The following is a 13,340-nucleotide window of genomic DNA, read 5'->3' as shown; positions in this document are numbered from 1 at the left end:
CTGTTTATTAGTCTGTATATATCTATATATATATCAATCTATTAATCTAACTGCTTAGAAAATCACGATTGTCTCTTCTCCCCCCCGGTAAAGTCACCTCCCTCTACATTTTATTGAACTTCAGTAGTTCTCAAACTGCCACAGTTCTCCTCCCACCTCCCATTTCTTCTCCAAATATTGTTTCAGCTTCTCCCAGTCTGTGTTAAACTGCCCTGAGTCCAGGTTTCTCAGTTTTCTTGTCATCTTGTCCATTTCTGCCATGTACAGCAATTTGTAAATCCAATCTTCAATGGTTGGCACTTCTTGTACTTTCCATTTTTGCGCATACAAAAGTCTAGCTGCTGCTGTCATATAAAATATCAGCGTCCTATGATGGGCTGGAATTCCCTCCATACCCAAGTTTAGTAGCAGGAGTTCTGGGTTCTTATTTATTTGAAATTGTAAAATTTCACTCATTTCTCTTATTATTTCCCCCCAGTACTGCCTAGCTACCTCACACGACCACCACATATGATAGAGGGAGCCCTCATGCTTCCTACATTTCCAGCATTTATTGGAAGTGTTCAAATTCCCTAGCGCAATCTTCTTTGGTGTCATGTACCAACGATAGATCATTTTGTAAATGTTCTCTTTAATACTAGTACATGTCGTTGTCTTCATTGTAGTCTTCCACAAGTATTCCCATGCCTCCATTGTTATTTCTTTGTTAAAATTTATAGCCCATTTCACCATTTGTGTTTTTACTAACTCATCCTCAGTATACCATTTCAACAGTACTTGGTATACCTTAGATATTCTTTTCTTGTCCTCTTTAAGAAGGGTCTGCTCTAGTTCCGAGTTCTCTGTTCGTATACCTCCCTTTACAGAGTCCGAATTATATAAGTCTCTGATCTGTCTGTACTGGAACCAGTCGTAATAAGGTGATAGTTCCTCCTGCGTCTTCATTCTGAGTTTGGATGCTTCAGATCTAGTTATTTCTTTATAAGTTAAACATTGTTGCTCATTATCAACAGCTCTCGGATCTATCACCTCATATGGAACTACCCACAAAGGAGTTCCTTCTTGTAGATAAATTCTGTACTTCTTCCAGATTATATATAAACTTCTCCGTATATAATGGTGCAGGAACATCGAGTTCACCTTTACTTTATCATGCCATAGGTATGCATGCCATCCAAATATTTTTTTATATCCCTCTAGGGCTAGTAATTTCTTGTTCTTTAGCGTCATCCACTCTTTCAACCACACTAGGCAGATTGCATCATGGTAAAGTCTCAGGTTGGGCAGTTGCATTCCGCCTCTTTCTTTTGCGTCTTGTAAAACTTTCATTTTCACTCGAGGCTTCTTGCCTGCCCACACAAAGTCTGATATTTTCCTCTGCCATTTTTCAAATTGTTTAGAGTCTCTGATGATTGGTATTGTCTGTAGCAAAAACATTACTCTTGGTAACACATTCATCTTAACTGCTGCAATCCTACCCAACCATGACAGATTCAACCTGTTCCATTTAATCAAATCTCTCTCTATCTGAGTCCATAGTTTCTCATAATTGTTTTTAAATAGATCTATATTCTTTGCAGTCAGTTCAATTCCCAAATATTTCACCTTACTTGTTACTTCACAGTCCGTTCTTTCCATTATTAATTGTTGTTTCTGCTTAGTCATATTTTTGCATAGTATCTTTGACTTCTTTTTATTAATATAAAAACCTGCCAAATCTCCAAACTCCTTGATCTTATCTATCACTTTTGGCATGTTCTCCAATGGGTCCTCTACAATTAACATTATATCATCCGCAAATGCTCTGACCTTGTATGAATAGTCCTTTATTTTTATTCCTCGAATTTCTTCATCTTGTCGTATTTGTATCATCAGGATCTCCAATACCAAAATGAACAACAGTGGAGACAACGGGCAACCTTGTCTTGTTCCTTTACTTATAATCAATTTCTTGGTCACTTCATCATTCACCACAATTGCTGCAGTCTGGTCTCTGTAAATTTCCTTAATTGCTCTGATGAATCTTTCTCCCAATTGTAGCTTTTCCATAGTGGCAAACATAAAGTCCCAGTTTAAATTGTCAAACGCCTTTTCAGCGTCAACAAAGAAGAAACCAACCTCTTTGTCACAACGCTTATCATAATATTCAATAGCATTAATAACTGTCCTTAAATTGTATCTTATTTGTCTGTCTGGCAAAAAACCTGCTTGTTCCTCCTCTATAACCTCCGAGAGCCACCCCTTCAGTCTCTCCGCCAATATCTTCGCAAAAATTTTGTAGTCATTATTAAGTAACGATATAGGTCTGTAATTTTTCACGTTAGTCAAGTCTTGGCCCTCTTTTGGGATCAATGATATGTTCGCTTCACTCCAAGTGTCTGGGATTCTTTGATCCCTTAAAACTCCATTGATCACCTCTTTTAGGAATGGTGCCAGTTCATTGGCCATTGTCTTATAAAATTTAGCCGTAAGTCCATTTGGCCCTGGAGCCTTTCCTAAATTTGCAGATTGTATTGCCTTACTTATTTCCTCGTCCGTTACTTCACTGTTCAATTTATTTCTCCAAGCTTCCGAGATTTCTGGAAGTTTCGTTTTCTCCAAATATGACGCTATTGATTCTTTATTTACTTCTTTCTTATTGTACAGCTTAGCGTAGAATTTATAAAAGGCTCTACTAATGGCAGTCTGTTCCAAATACGTTTTATTGTCTTCACAAATTTTATTTATTATTTTCCTTTCCCTTCTCTTCTTCAATTGCCATGCCAGGTATTTCCCAGGTTTATTTGCACCTTCAAATGCTTTCTGATTCAGTCTTTTAAGGTTCCACTCCAATTCTTTATTGCTCATTGCTGTTAACTGTTCTTGGAGTATTTTAATTTCCTGATATATTTTCTTTTTCCCTGGTCTCTTTTTTAACTGTATTTCTTTGGCTTTTATTTTTTCCTCAATCTCTTGTCTTTTCTCCTCTTTCTTCTTTCTTGCTCTGCCATTTAAGTCCATTAGTATGCCCCTTATAACCGCCTTGTAAGCATCCCAGACTTTGTCAGTTGGTACTTCTTTGTTCACGTTATATTGTATGAAGCACTTTGTCTCTCTTCTCAATATCTCCATATTCTCTCCATCTTGTAGCAAGTCCTCATTTATTCTCCATGGTTTCCTTTTTCTCCTTTTCCCTAGTTTCCACATAATTGGGTTGTGATCTGAGCCTACCATTGGCATTATTTGTACCTCCTTAGTCCATAACGCTAAGTCTTTTGAGGCCCAGATCATGTCAATTCTTGATAATGTTGAGTGCCTTGCAGAATAAAAAGTAAACTGTCTGCTTTTGGGATATTCTCTCCTCCATACATCTTCGAGAGTCTCTTGTTGAATCAACTCAAAAAAGAGCTTTGGTAGTAGTCCTCTTTTCTTCTGTGCCGTTGTTGTCTTTTTGTCTAATTCCAAATCTGTCACTCCATTGAAGTCTCCAGCAAGAATTATCTGGTCATATGAAAGATCATCTAAATGCTTCCTCAAATCCTCAAAGAAGCTTTCTTTTGCACCGTTAGGTGCATAGACTCCGACTACCAACACTCTCTTTAAATTCCAAGTACATTCCACTGCTACAAATCTGGCTTCCACATCTTTCATTACAAATTTTGGCTGTAGCTCCTCTTTTACATACAACACCACTCCTCTTTTTTTCTTGCTTGAGGCTGCTACAAAATCCCTGCCCAATTTTCCCAATTTTAAATATTTTACATCCTGCTTTCGAATATGAGTCTCTTGCAAACAAACAATGTCACATTTTTGTTTTAATAGCCAGTGGAAAATATTTTTCCTCTTATTCGGTGAGTTTAGTCCATTTACATTCCAAGATAATACTTTACACTCCATACTCATAATCTTGTTGGTAAGTCTTTTTCATTGTCCCTTATAAATCGCTCCATCTCCCGCTCAGATCTAATGCGCTTTTTGGCACCTCCAAATTCAAAGGACAAACCTTCTGGAAGCTCCCATCTGTACCTGATTTTCATGTCCTTCAGCATCTGGATTAGCGCTTTATATTTTTTCCGATCCAGTAACACTGATCTGGGTAATTCCTTCATTATGATAATTGTCTTGCCATCGATCTCCAATGTATCTTGAAACTGTTTAGTCACAATCTTCTCTTTCATGTTTCGTGTTGTAAATTGCACAATCACATCTCTTGGTACTTTCCTCTGGGTTGCAATTCTCGAATTCACGCGATATGCCACATCGAGGATAGCCACAACTTCCTCCTCCTCCTTCCCCAGGTATTCAGCTAACACCTCAGTCATCTGTTCTTGCGCTGTCTTTCCTTCTATCTCCGGCAAACCGCGAAATCTGAGCTGCTTCTCCATGTGTCTACTTTCCGCAACCGCCATCCTTCCCCTCATCAGTCTCATCTCTGTTTGTTGCGTGTCTGCTAAGTTCTCCATCGCTCCTTCTACTGTTTTAACTCTCTGCTGCGTTCCTTGTAATTCATTTTGTATCGTTTCCATACCTTTCTTCACCTCTGACAGCTCCGATTTTACTTCTGACAGCTCCGATTTTACTGTCTGTTTAACCTCTTTGATCAGCTCCAATTTCATGTCTTTAAATTCTTTAATCACCTCTAAAAGTTTTTTATCCAGGTTTTCTATTGCCGATTGCCACTCTTTTTTCGACATCGTGGGGCTTGCTTTAGCTCGCTCCCACGAGTCCGCTCTCTTCCTTAACTCCGTGGCGTTAAATTTAGTGCCTTTTTTATTTCAAATGTCCCGGTCTTCTTGCATAAATTAGTTTTTAAAGAGTCCAAAATGTCGGGCGTCTTTTCTCTATGGTCTCTCTATGGTTTTATAATCCAAAATGGCCTACTTCCTTTTCCACTGAAGCCGCGACCCTTCCCCTTTCAAAAATGGCGATTCCCTTCTTCCTGCCCTCCGGCAAGGGCCGCTTCTCTCCAGCCACTCTATTGTTATTACGCACTTCCTGTCTCCCGTCTTCCCACAGCAGATCTCGCGATGGTGTCTTTTTCTCACGGCTCCATAACCACAGGTATTCAAAACAATAATCCAATTTCTTTAATAACTTCTTTAAACTTAGTCTCTTTTCAAATACAACTTTTGCCGAGTCTTCCCCTCCTTTTCATTAATCTGTTGCAGTTTAAAAGTCTACTTTTTTTCCTCTCTGTTTTTATCAATCTGTCCCGTATCGGAAGATAGTGATCTTTACCTTCTCATTCACTTTTCTCGGGTTGTAATCACTGTTTCGATTTTCACTTCTCCTCTCCACTTCTTCCCCCAATCGAAGCTTGGGTATGTAGGTCTTATGCCAGCCGAATTGGCCCCAAAACTGCCGCAGAGATTGTAGCTGACCCGTCACGGGGTGGGACCTCAAGGATCGGGAGGGGACCCGTTGCGCAGAGCCCCCCCTCGTCCGAGATCTAGCTCACCCTAGGGTCTTGAGCGTTCTTTGCCTGCTCTCTGCCTGAGAGCAGTCGGCCGCGGGCTATTTTCACCCCGCCGGCCGCTTAAAATGGCAGTCCGGTCAGCTCCGCAAATGGAGCTGCTTCAGACCTCCATGAATCCCAAACTGGAAGTCAAATTGCAAAAACGTCTTAAATTCTGCATTGCAATATTCTCCACCACCATCAGTACGTAGGCTTTGAGGTGCTTTGCAAAACTTATTCTTAACTGTGGCAACAAAACATTTAAATTTCTCAAGCGTTTCATCTTTGCTCTTCATCAGATATACAATGCTATATACCTCGTTTTACTTTCAGTAAAAGTTGCAAAATATTTGTTGCCGCCAAGAGATGGCGCTAGTGGACCATCAAGATCAGAGTATACAGTCTCTAGAAGTTCCTCATTATGAGTAGTGGACTTTCCTGTGTAGCTTGGGCTAGTTCCCTTTGCTTTAAGACAGGTTTCACATTTCTCTCTTGCTTTATCACAAACAGGAACAAAAATTCCAGTCCTTTAACAACTTTTCAACACTTTGGCCCATTTTTACATGCCATGAATACAAACATTTCCTATGGTCACAAGCACCTTGGCTAGTTTGATAAATCTGTCCTTCACCAGCATTAGCAACTTCTGGTCTTTTGCTAACATCCACAAAATAATGCAGTCTATTTCTCTCTTCAACAGCAAACTTAAATCCAGATTTCCTTTCAACAATTATGCTTCTACTACCCATTCTCTTCTGAAGAACCACCACACAGTCCTTTTCCACAAGTTTCTTAGCTGAGATTAAATTCTCTGCTGCTTCAGCAACAAGTGCGTAGCTTAATTGTAGTGCATAGCTTAATTGTCACCTTTCCAGTTCCTAGCACATTAAGTGGTTGTTTATTTGCTTGGAACAGTCTGGGTTTATCATCAGTATCAAGTTCAGAAAACAATTCATGATATTTGGAAATATGCCAACAGCTTCCTGAATCAATGAGGAATAATTTCTTATCCTGAATATCTTCATCATCAAAAACTCTTAGTGAACAATCACTCCTGGCATTTCTCTGAAATCTGCCTCTAGACACATTCCCTCTGCTTCCAGATCTAAAATTCCCTTTGCTGCTATAATTTCGTCTGCCACGAGATGGCGCTCTTTCACCATGAGTCTCTGTACTAGGGCAACGTGCATTTGATCTGCTAGAAATGGCCGCTCCACTATTCACTCAGTTTAATGCGCAATCTCTGGCCATGTGGTTCCTTCCTCCACAAGAAAAGTAGTTAGTCTGTCTGCCTCTATATCCATTTCCCAAATTCAAAACAGTCATTCCATCAGACACAGCCTGTAAATTCCTTCCCTCTCTTGAATCCAATTCCTCTCTTAAACTTGTCAACAATTGCTCCAGTGTTAAATTCTCTTTATGTCTCAAGAGAAGTGCTAAATTATCATAGCTACTTGGTAAACTTTTCAGCAAGGCAATAACAACATCTTTCTGTTTTGGGGCTTCTCCAAGTTCATCCAGCTCTCTATGAATTCTCATAAACCTTTGCAATTGAGCACATTTTAGTCTGTTTTAAGATAGAGGACCTTGGTGGAGGTCTGTCCTTCATAACGTTTCTTTAAAGCTTCAAGCATCTCTTTTGCAGTATCAAAGGTATGCAAGTCCTGGACTTCATAATGAGCTACTGAGGTCATAATTAATGTTTTGGCTAGAGCATTTTTCCTGGTAAATTCAAGCTTTGCCTGAGGATCAGTTGGGATGTCTGCAGTTAGAATGTCCTCAGCATTATGCATTTCAAGTTGGGTTCTTAATAAGGCTAGCCACCAAGTATAGTTGCTCTTATTTAAATGAGGCATATTAAAATTTCCTGGGCTGACTTCAAAGGGCTTTGGTTTACTCACAACACCCTGGTTTGAAGAATTCATCTTTCAGCTGTGAGGAATCAGGCACACGTGGAGTTAACGGTCTCCTTTGTTCTCTGCTGCCAGCTGAGGGCTCCTTTGCTCCGTTCCGAGGGTGAAAGGGAAAAAAAACTTCAAATAGTTCTCAGCTGCCATTTCTCTCAGTGCAGAACAGTTTTTAAGAAGCTTTTAAGACAGCAAGATCTTAAAGGAGTCTTCTCTTTTCCCCAGTTACAACTGAAATTTGCAGCAAAAAGGTTTGGTAAAAAAAATCTGAGCCTTTGTGCCTATCTAGCTTAGTCTCTCTCCAAAGATCCATTCAAAATTGTTTGCTTGTTTGGCAAAACAAACCACCAAAACCATCCTCTGCTACCACTTTGTTGGGGAAAAAAGGGTTAAAAATAGCTTTTCTCAGAGGTGCAATGGATCTTGGATCAATAGAGAGTCAGCACACGAGTTTAGCTTTTAAAAACATTTACTACTAAAGGAAAAGGGTCACAGGTTGCCTACAAAATAACAAATGCCTGGAGCTACATTCTCACTACTGTTTACAACAAAGAGCTGGGATAACAGAATGGAGAATCTTCTTCTTCCTTCTTCTTCTTGACCCTAGAAAGAAAGTCACCTGATCTGTTGACCAGTAACAGTTTACAAACACTCTCAAGTTTCCCGGGCTTGCAGATTATTGGCTTTGAGCCAGGTTTCCCTTCCAGGTCAATCTAAACAATAGCATGGTAGGTAAACACATTAACCCCACAATGACTGAATCTCAGACCTTGCAACACACATATATTCCAACAGTTGCTTCCCCCTGCAACAATCCTTTCTGATTCTTGGAAAGTTCATTTCCAAGTTTATTGTGGGATCAACATGGAGTACTAGTCATTAGGGCTGGGAGGCTGTAGTGGGGGGGGAAAGAAGCTCAGAAGGGGACAGTGATTTCACCTTCCCTCTATTGCCTGTTAACTCCCACAACACCAGGAATAAACTAACCTAAACTTACCAAACAGGGATGTGAACCAATCTCTCTGATTCAAGTCCAATACACTACATTGACTCTTTTTAAAAAGTCATTTAAATACAATGTATTGTCGAAGGCTTTCACGGCCGGAGAACAATGGTTGTTGTGGGTTTTCCGGGCTGTAATGCCGTGGTCTTGGCATTGTAGTTCCTGATGTTTTGTCAGCAGCTGTGGCTGGCATCTTCAGAGGTGTAGCACCAAAAGACAGAGATCTCTCAGTGTCACAGACACTGTCACTGTGACATTGAGAGATCTCTGTGACACTGAGAGATCTCTGTCTTTTGGTGCTACACCTCTGAAGATGCCAGCCACAGCTGCTGGCGAAACGTCAGGAACTACAATGCCAAGACCACGGCAATACAGCCCGGAAAACCCACAACAACCATCATTTAAATACACTTACTATCCAGTCCTCTGACCTGTGGCGCTATTGGGGAACCATCACATAAGTTCAGATGTAACCTACAGTTAGCACAAAAGGTTGTACCACCTCCTTGTAGTGTACCAGTGTTAGGATCCAATACAGATGCAACCCCTTCCTTATCTCAAAGCTTTCATGTAACAACAACAACAACAACCAACAACAACATGCAATTTATATACTGCCTGCCTTTCAAGACAACTTAACACCCTCTCAGAGTGGTTTACAAAGTATGTCATTATTATCCCCTCAACAACAACACCCTGTGAGGTGGGTGGAACTGAGAGAGCTCTGGAAGAGCTGTGCCTGACCCAGGGTCACCCAGCTGGCTTCAAGTGGAGGAGTGGGGAATCAAACCCGGTTCTCCAGATTTGAGTCCCGCTGCTCTTAACCACTACACCAAACTGGGGGCATAACACCACTCAAGCAGCAGTAGAAGGCAAGTTCTATGACACTTAACTTGCCTGGCATCCTTTTGAGACCATAGAAGCCAAGGAGGCCAATCACAACCTGCAATAGCTAAGAATATGAGAATATTCTTATAGATCTGCCCTGTTCTCAAGCTAAGCACCATGCTCAAGCTGCAGCGGTGAAGTCACTAGAGTTTAAGCCAGTCCACAGAATCAAGCTGCCAAGTGATGTCAACACCACATGTACGTGCTAACACTTCAGCTTAATGTGCTAAGCACCCTGGTGCCGTTAAAAATCTTCCTACTCTTAGAATGATGAAAAACAGCACATTAGCACTTTGTGGAATTGGGTAACCATCAGTTGGCAACCTGGCCTATTAGGGACACCTAAACAATTAATTAAATGGAATGAAAACAACTTGCCTTAATGACCCCAGATTTTCCAAAAATGAAAAGTAAAAGGTAGCTTTTCTTCTTACTCAACTTGCGTATAATATTGTTCATGTACAGGAGAGCAGGACTTGATGCTCAAAGCTAGCATTTGAATCTGAAAGAATTGTATGGGAAATTTGGGACTGATATGGTAAAATCTTCTTCTGGATTGCAAGAGTGCAGGAATTAATCCCTACTTTATTTATTTCATCCCTGTTTCCATTTACATCCTTCTAGAACTATAGCTATCGCTCGAATACTAACAGAGCAATCCTAAGCAGAGTTACTCCAGTCTAAGCCCATTGAAGTCAACGGGCTTAGACTGGAGTAACTCTGCTTAGGATTGTACTGTAATTCTGGCAGGGATTTTGGCAGCTTCTACATAGAGGTTTATCTCCATTTCCGCTATTAAACTGCAGTGGTGTTTTTGGAGCATCCAAATGATGTGGTGTAATTGTGCTCCAGTCCTCTTGCTTTCCCCTGTTTTGACAGCTCTCTCCACCACCAACTCCTTTCCCAATCCTAAGTACATAAGAACATAAGAATAGCCCTACTGGATCAGACCAGCAGTCCATCAAGGAGGGGTGAGAATTCCAAAATTTCAAAAACACACAAAAATCTGGGGTTCATATATGAAAAATCCATTTTTTCATATATGGGTGCTTACCATCAATAGCAGCAGGTGTTTTATTTCTCTTTGATTCTTCAAATTTTCTAAGCAGTAGTTTGGGGAAGGTGGCTCACAGCTGGTGCAAAGGCCCAGCGGAGCTGCAATTCTGGCTTGCTCCTTTTTCTTCCCTTCCTCCTTTGTGGAGGTGGGGCCATGTTTCCTCTGCAAGTAGGGTGGCTGGGAACACCTTGTTCACAGGCCTGTAGAACTGGACCCCTTTGTTCAGTTCACTTAAAACTTGAGTAGTTCTTTAGTGGACAGACAGCACTAGCTCGCTCCAATTTTGGTGTGATTTAGTTGAAAAATAGCCATTCTAGCCCCCTCCCAGTACTCTGGCAAACACAGGATTTTCAGCTGAAAAGAAAAAAAAATATTGCCAGTCAGTTACTGTAAGAGGAGGAAAATGAAATCAATGCAGACACTTTTTTTAAAAAATGCTGGTGGCCAGCCAGCATGATCCTGCTACCAAAGGGAAAACCCAGGAACCTCACACTAACAGTAATACAATATCAAAAAGCTTTAATCATAATAACAATTTGTTTTGTAAACGTTTTCCATAAAAGTCATAATACAAAGTACACAGTACAATAAACATGCATATACCAAACGCTAGATTCCATCTATTTCAAAGAATTTTTAACCAAAGAGGACTCAATGGTCCATGTATGTCCTGCCGTAGTAGGCAAAAAATACAATTCTATGTATCTGCAAATTTTGGTGAAAATATCACAGACCGCTGAATATGTATTATAGTCCACGCCGGAGCTCACAATGGGGTCTCCCGATAAAAGAAAAAGCGGCTGATGCGATGTGGTGTATATCGGAGCCCACAACGGGGGTCTCCCGACAGATGGCCATCTGCTTGAAATTTGGGGGACTTTAGATTAGAGGGAGGACAATAATCTGTGTGATTGCATTATCGATATAAACAGCTGCCCTAGACTCCTTCCCCCTCCAAATCCTGGATCCAAAATTATAACTTTTTTTTCTCTGAACATGCCCCTACCATCTAGACCCACATCCTGGCTCACACAGTGGACAACTAGTTACTCTGAAGGGGGCAACAACACGGCACCGAAGCCAAGGCTTTCCCCTTATGTTGCCTCCTGGCATAGGTATCCAGAGGTTTACTGCCTTTGAATTTGAAGGTTCCCTTTAGAAGAACATAAGAACATAAGGGAAGCCATGCTGGATCAGGCCAATGGCCCATCCAGTCCAACACTCTGCGTCACACAGCGGCCAAAAAACCAGGTGTCATCAGGAGGTCTGCCAGTGGGGAAGGGACACTAGAAGCCCTCCCACTGATTGCTCCCCCCCAAACACCAAGTATGTTCATTATTTTCTTCCCCAAATCTGCTTTTCTCCAGTCTTATTAGGAAGAGAACAGTTGAAGAAAGATGTGCATTATGCAAAATACCACCCATACTGGCACCATTTTCCTTTCCTCCACCCCTCACAGCTCCCATTTTCTTAGCCATGCTTTTGGGGGGCTATTTTGAGCTTTGAAAAAAACTGGCAATTGCTAGATCACTATAGCATTAGAATACTGTAAAGTTTTATTGCCACAATTCCCAGTTTCATTGTTTATAAAAGTAAGTCTCTAGCCCTTTCCATTTTGGAGATACCCTATACTCCCACAATGAAAAGAGCAAGAATCTTACCTTTTAAAATGAAAACTGGGAATTCAGAGGCACTAGTAGAGTGTGGTAGATCTTTATTGTGTTATAATGCTATTGCAGGCTAGACATTGCTAGTTTTAAAACAGTTTGACAAAAGCCCTCTGATGGCATGGGATGAATGGAGCAATGAGCACTACGCAAAGAATCTTTACTGCATGGAAGCAGTTTTAGTATTATTTCTGTGATTCTGACCCTTTAGCAACAGTGTGAAGCCTACTATTTTTGCATGGTGCTCAATGTAGGGTGAACAGCATTGAGTCAATTGTGCATATACTTTGCTCTCTGAAAGACTACCTTTATTTATTTATGCAAATATTTATACCTTACTTTTTATTGAAATGATCTACAAAACTACTGACAATGACTCTATAATAATAGTTTGAACAAAATAAATATCAGCAGAAATCCAGCATAAAGAATCAAAACCAACAGGGTAAGAACACCAGCCAGATAAATGAAAGATAAAACAGCAGCAGAAGTCATGATGATTACTATCAACACTAGCTGAGGACCCCCAAAGCTTAATCTAGTAGAATGGGCAAAATAAGTTTCCCTGGAGAGGAAGTTATATAGTCTTGGTGACACTGTTGAGAAGGCCTTGTCTTGGTTGTGACACCCACTGGACCTCAGCTGTTATGGGCATACAGGGAGAAGGGTCTCTAGCTAAATGTCAAGTGAGTTTATATGGGATCAGTGGTCCTTTAAGTATCCCAGATCCAGGCCATTTAGATCTTTAAAGATTAAACCTAGTACTTTGGATTGGCCCTGGAAACAGATTGGCAGCCGATGAAGTTGGCATAAGAAGCAATCCAGGCAGCTAGCCCCAGTTAACAACCTAGTCAGTCTATCTCTGCCAATCTATTAGCTAATGTTATTACAGTGTTCAGATTTTTTTTTCACAGTTATACAGACTTTATTTTTATTGAATGACAAGACCATTGTACGCAGATACCGGATTAGCCAGCAAGCAATAGATTGGCTTTTCCTGGCTGACAATTCATAATTGAAAGTCTTGTGCCTTAACAGAACAACCATATCTTTGTATCTTTGGGTTGATGCATTCCTGAAACTGGATTTTGGGGTGAGTCAGCTGAACAGGAGAAAATAGTGGGGTGTAGTGACTAGACATGGACATGAACGGGAAAAAAATTCCGAACACCCTGTTCATTGTTCGTTGCCATCCATGAACAACGAGCAACAAACAGAACTGAACATGTCCCCTTAATGAACATGTTTGAGACTCCCCTTGTCCCTCTGACAGTGGGCAGAGCCGCCGCCGCCGTGGGGCCGCTTCTGCCCACTGTCAGAGGGATGAGGAGAGAATCCCCTCGTCCCTCTGACAGCGGACAGAGCTGGCACTGTGGGGTTGCTC

This window comes from Eublepharis macularius, chromosome 4 (assembly GCF_028583425.1).
Source record: "Eublepharis macularius isolate TG4126 chromosome 4, MPM_Emac_v1.0, whole genome shotgun sequence".
Taxonomy (NCBI): Eukaryota; Metazoa; Chordata; class Lepidosauria; order Squamata; family Eublepharidae; genus Eublepharis; species Eublepharis macularius.
The sequence above is the reverse complement of the archived record's forward strand: the minus strand, read 5'-3'. Positions refer to the sequence as shown.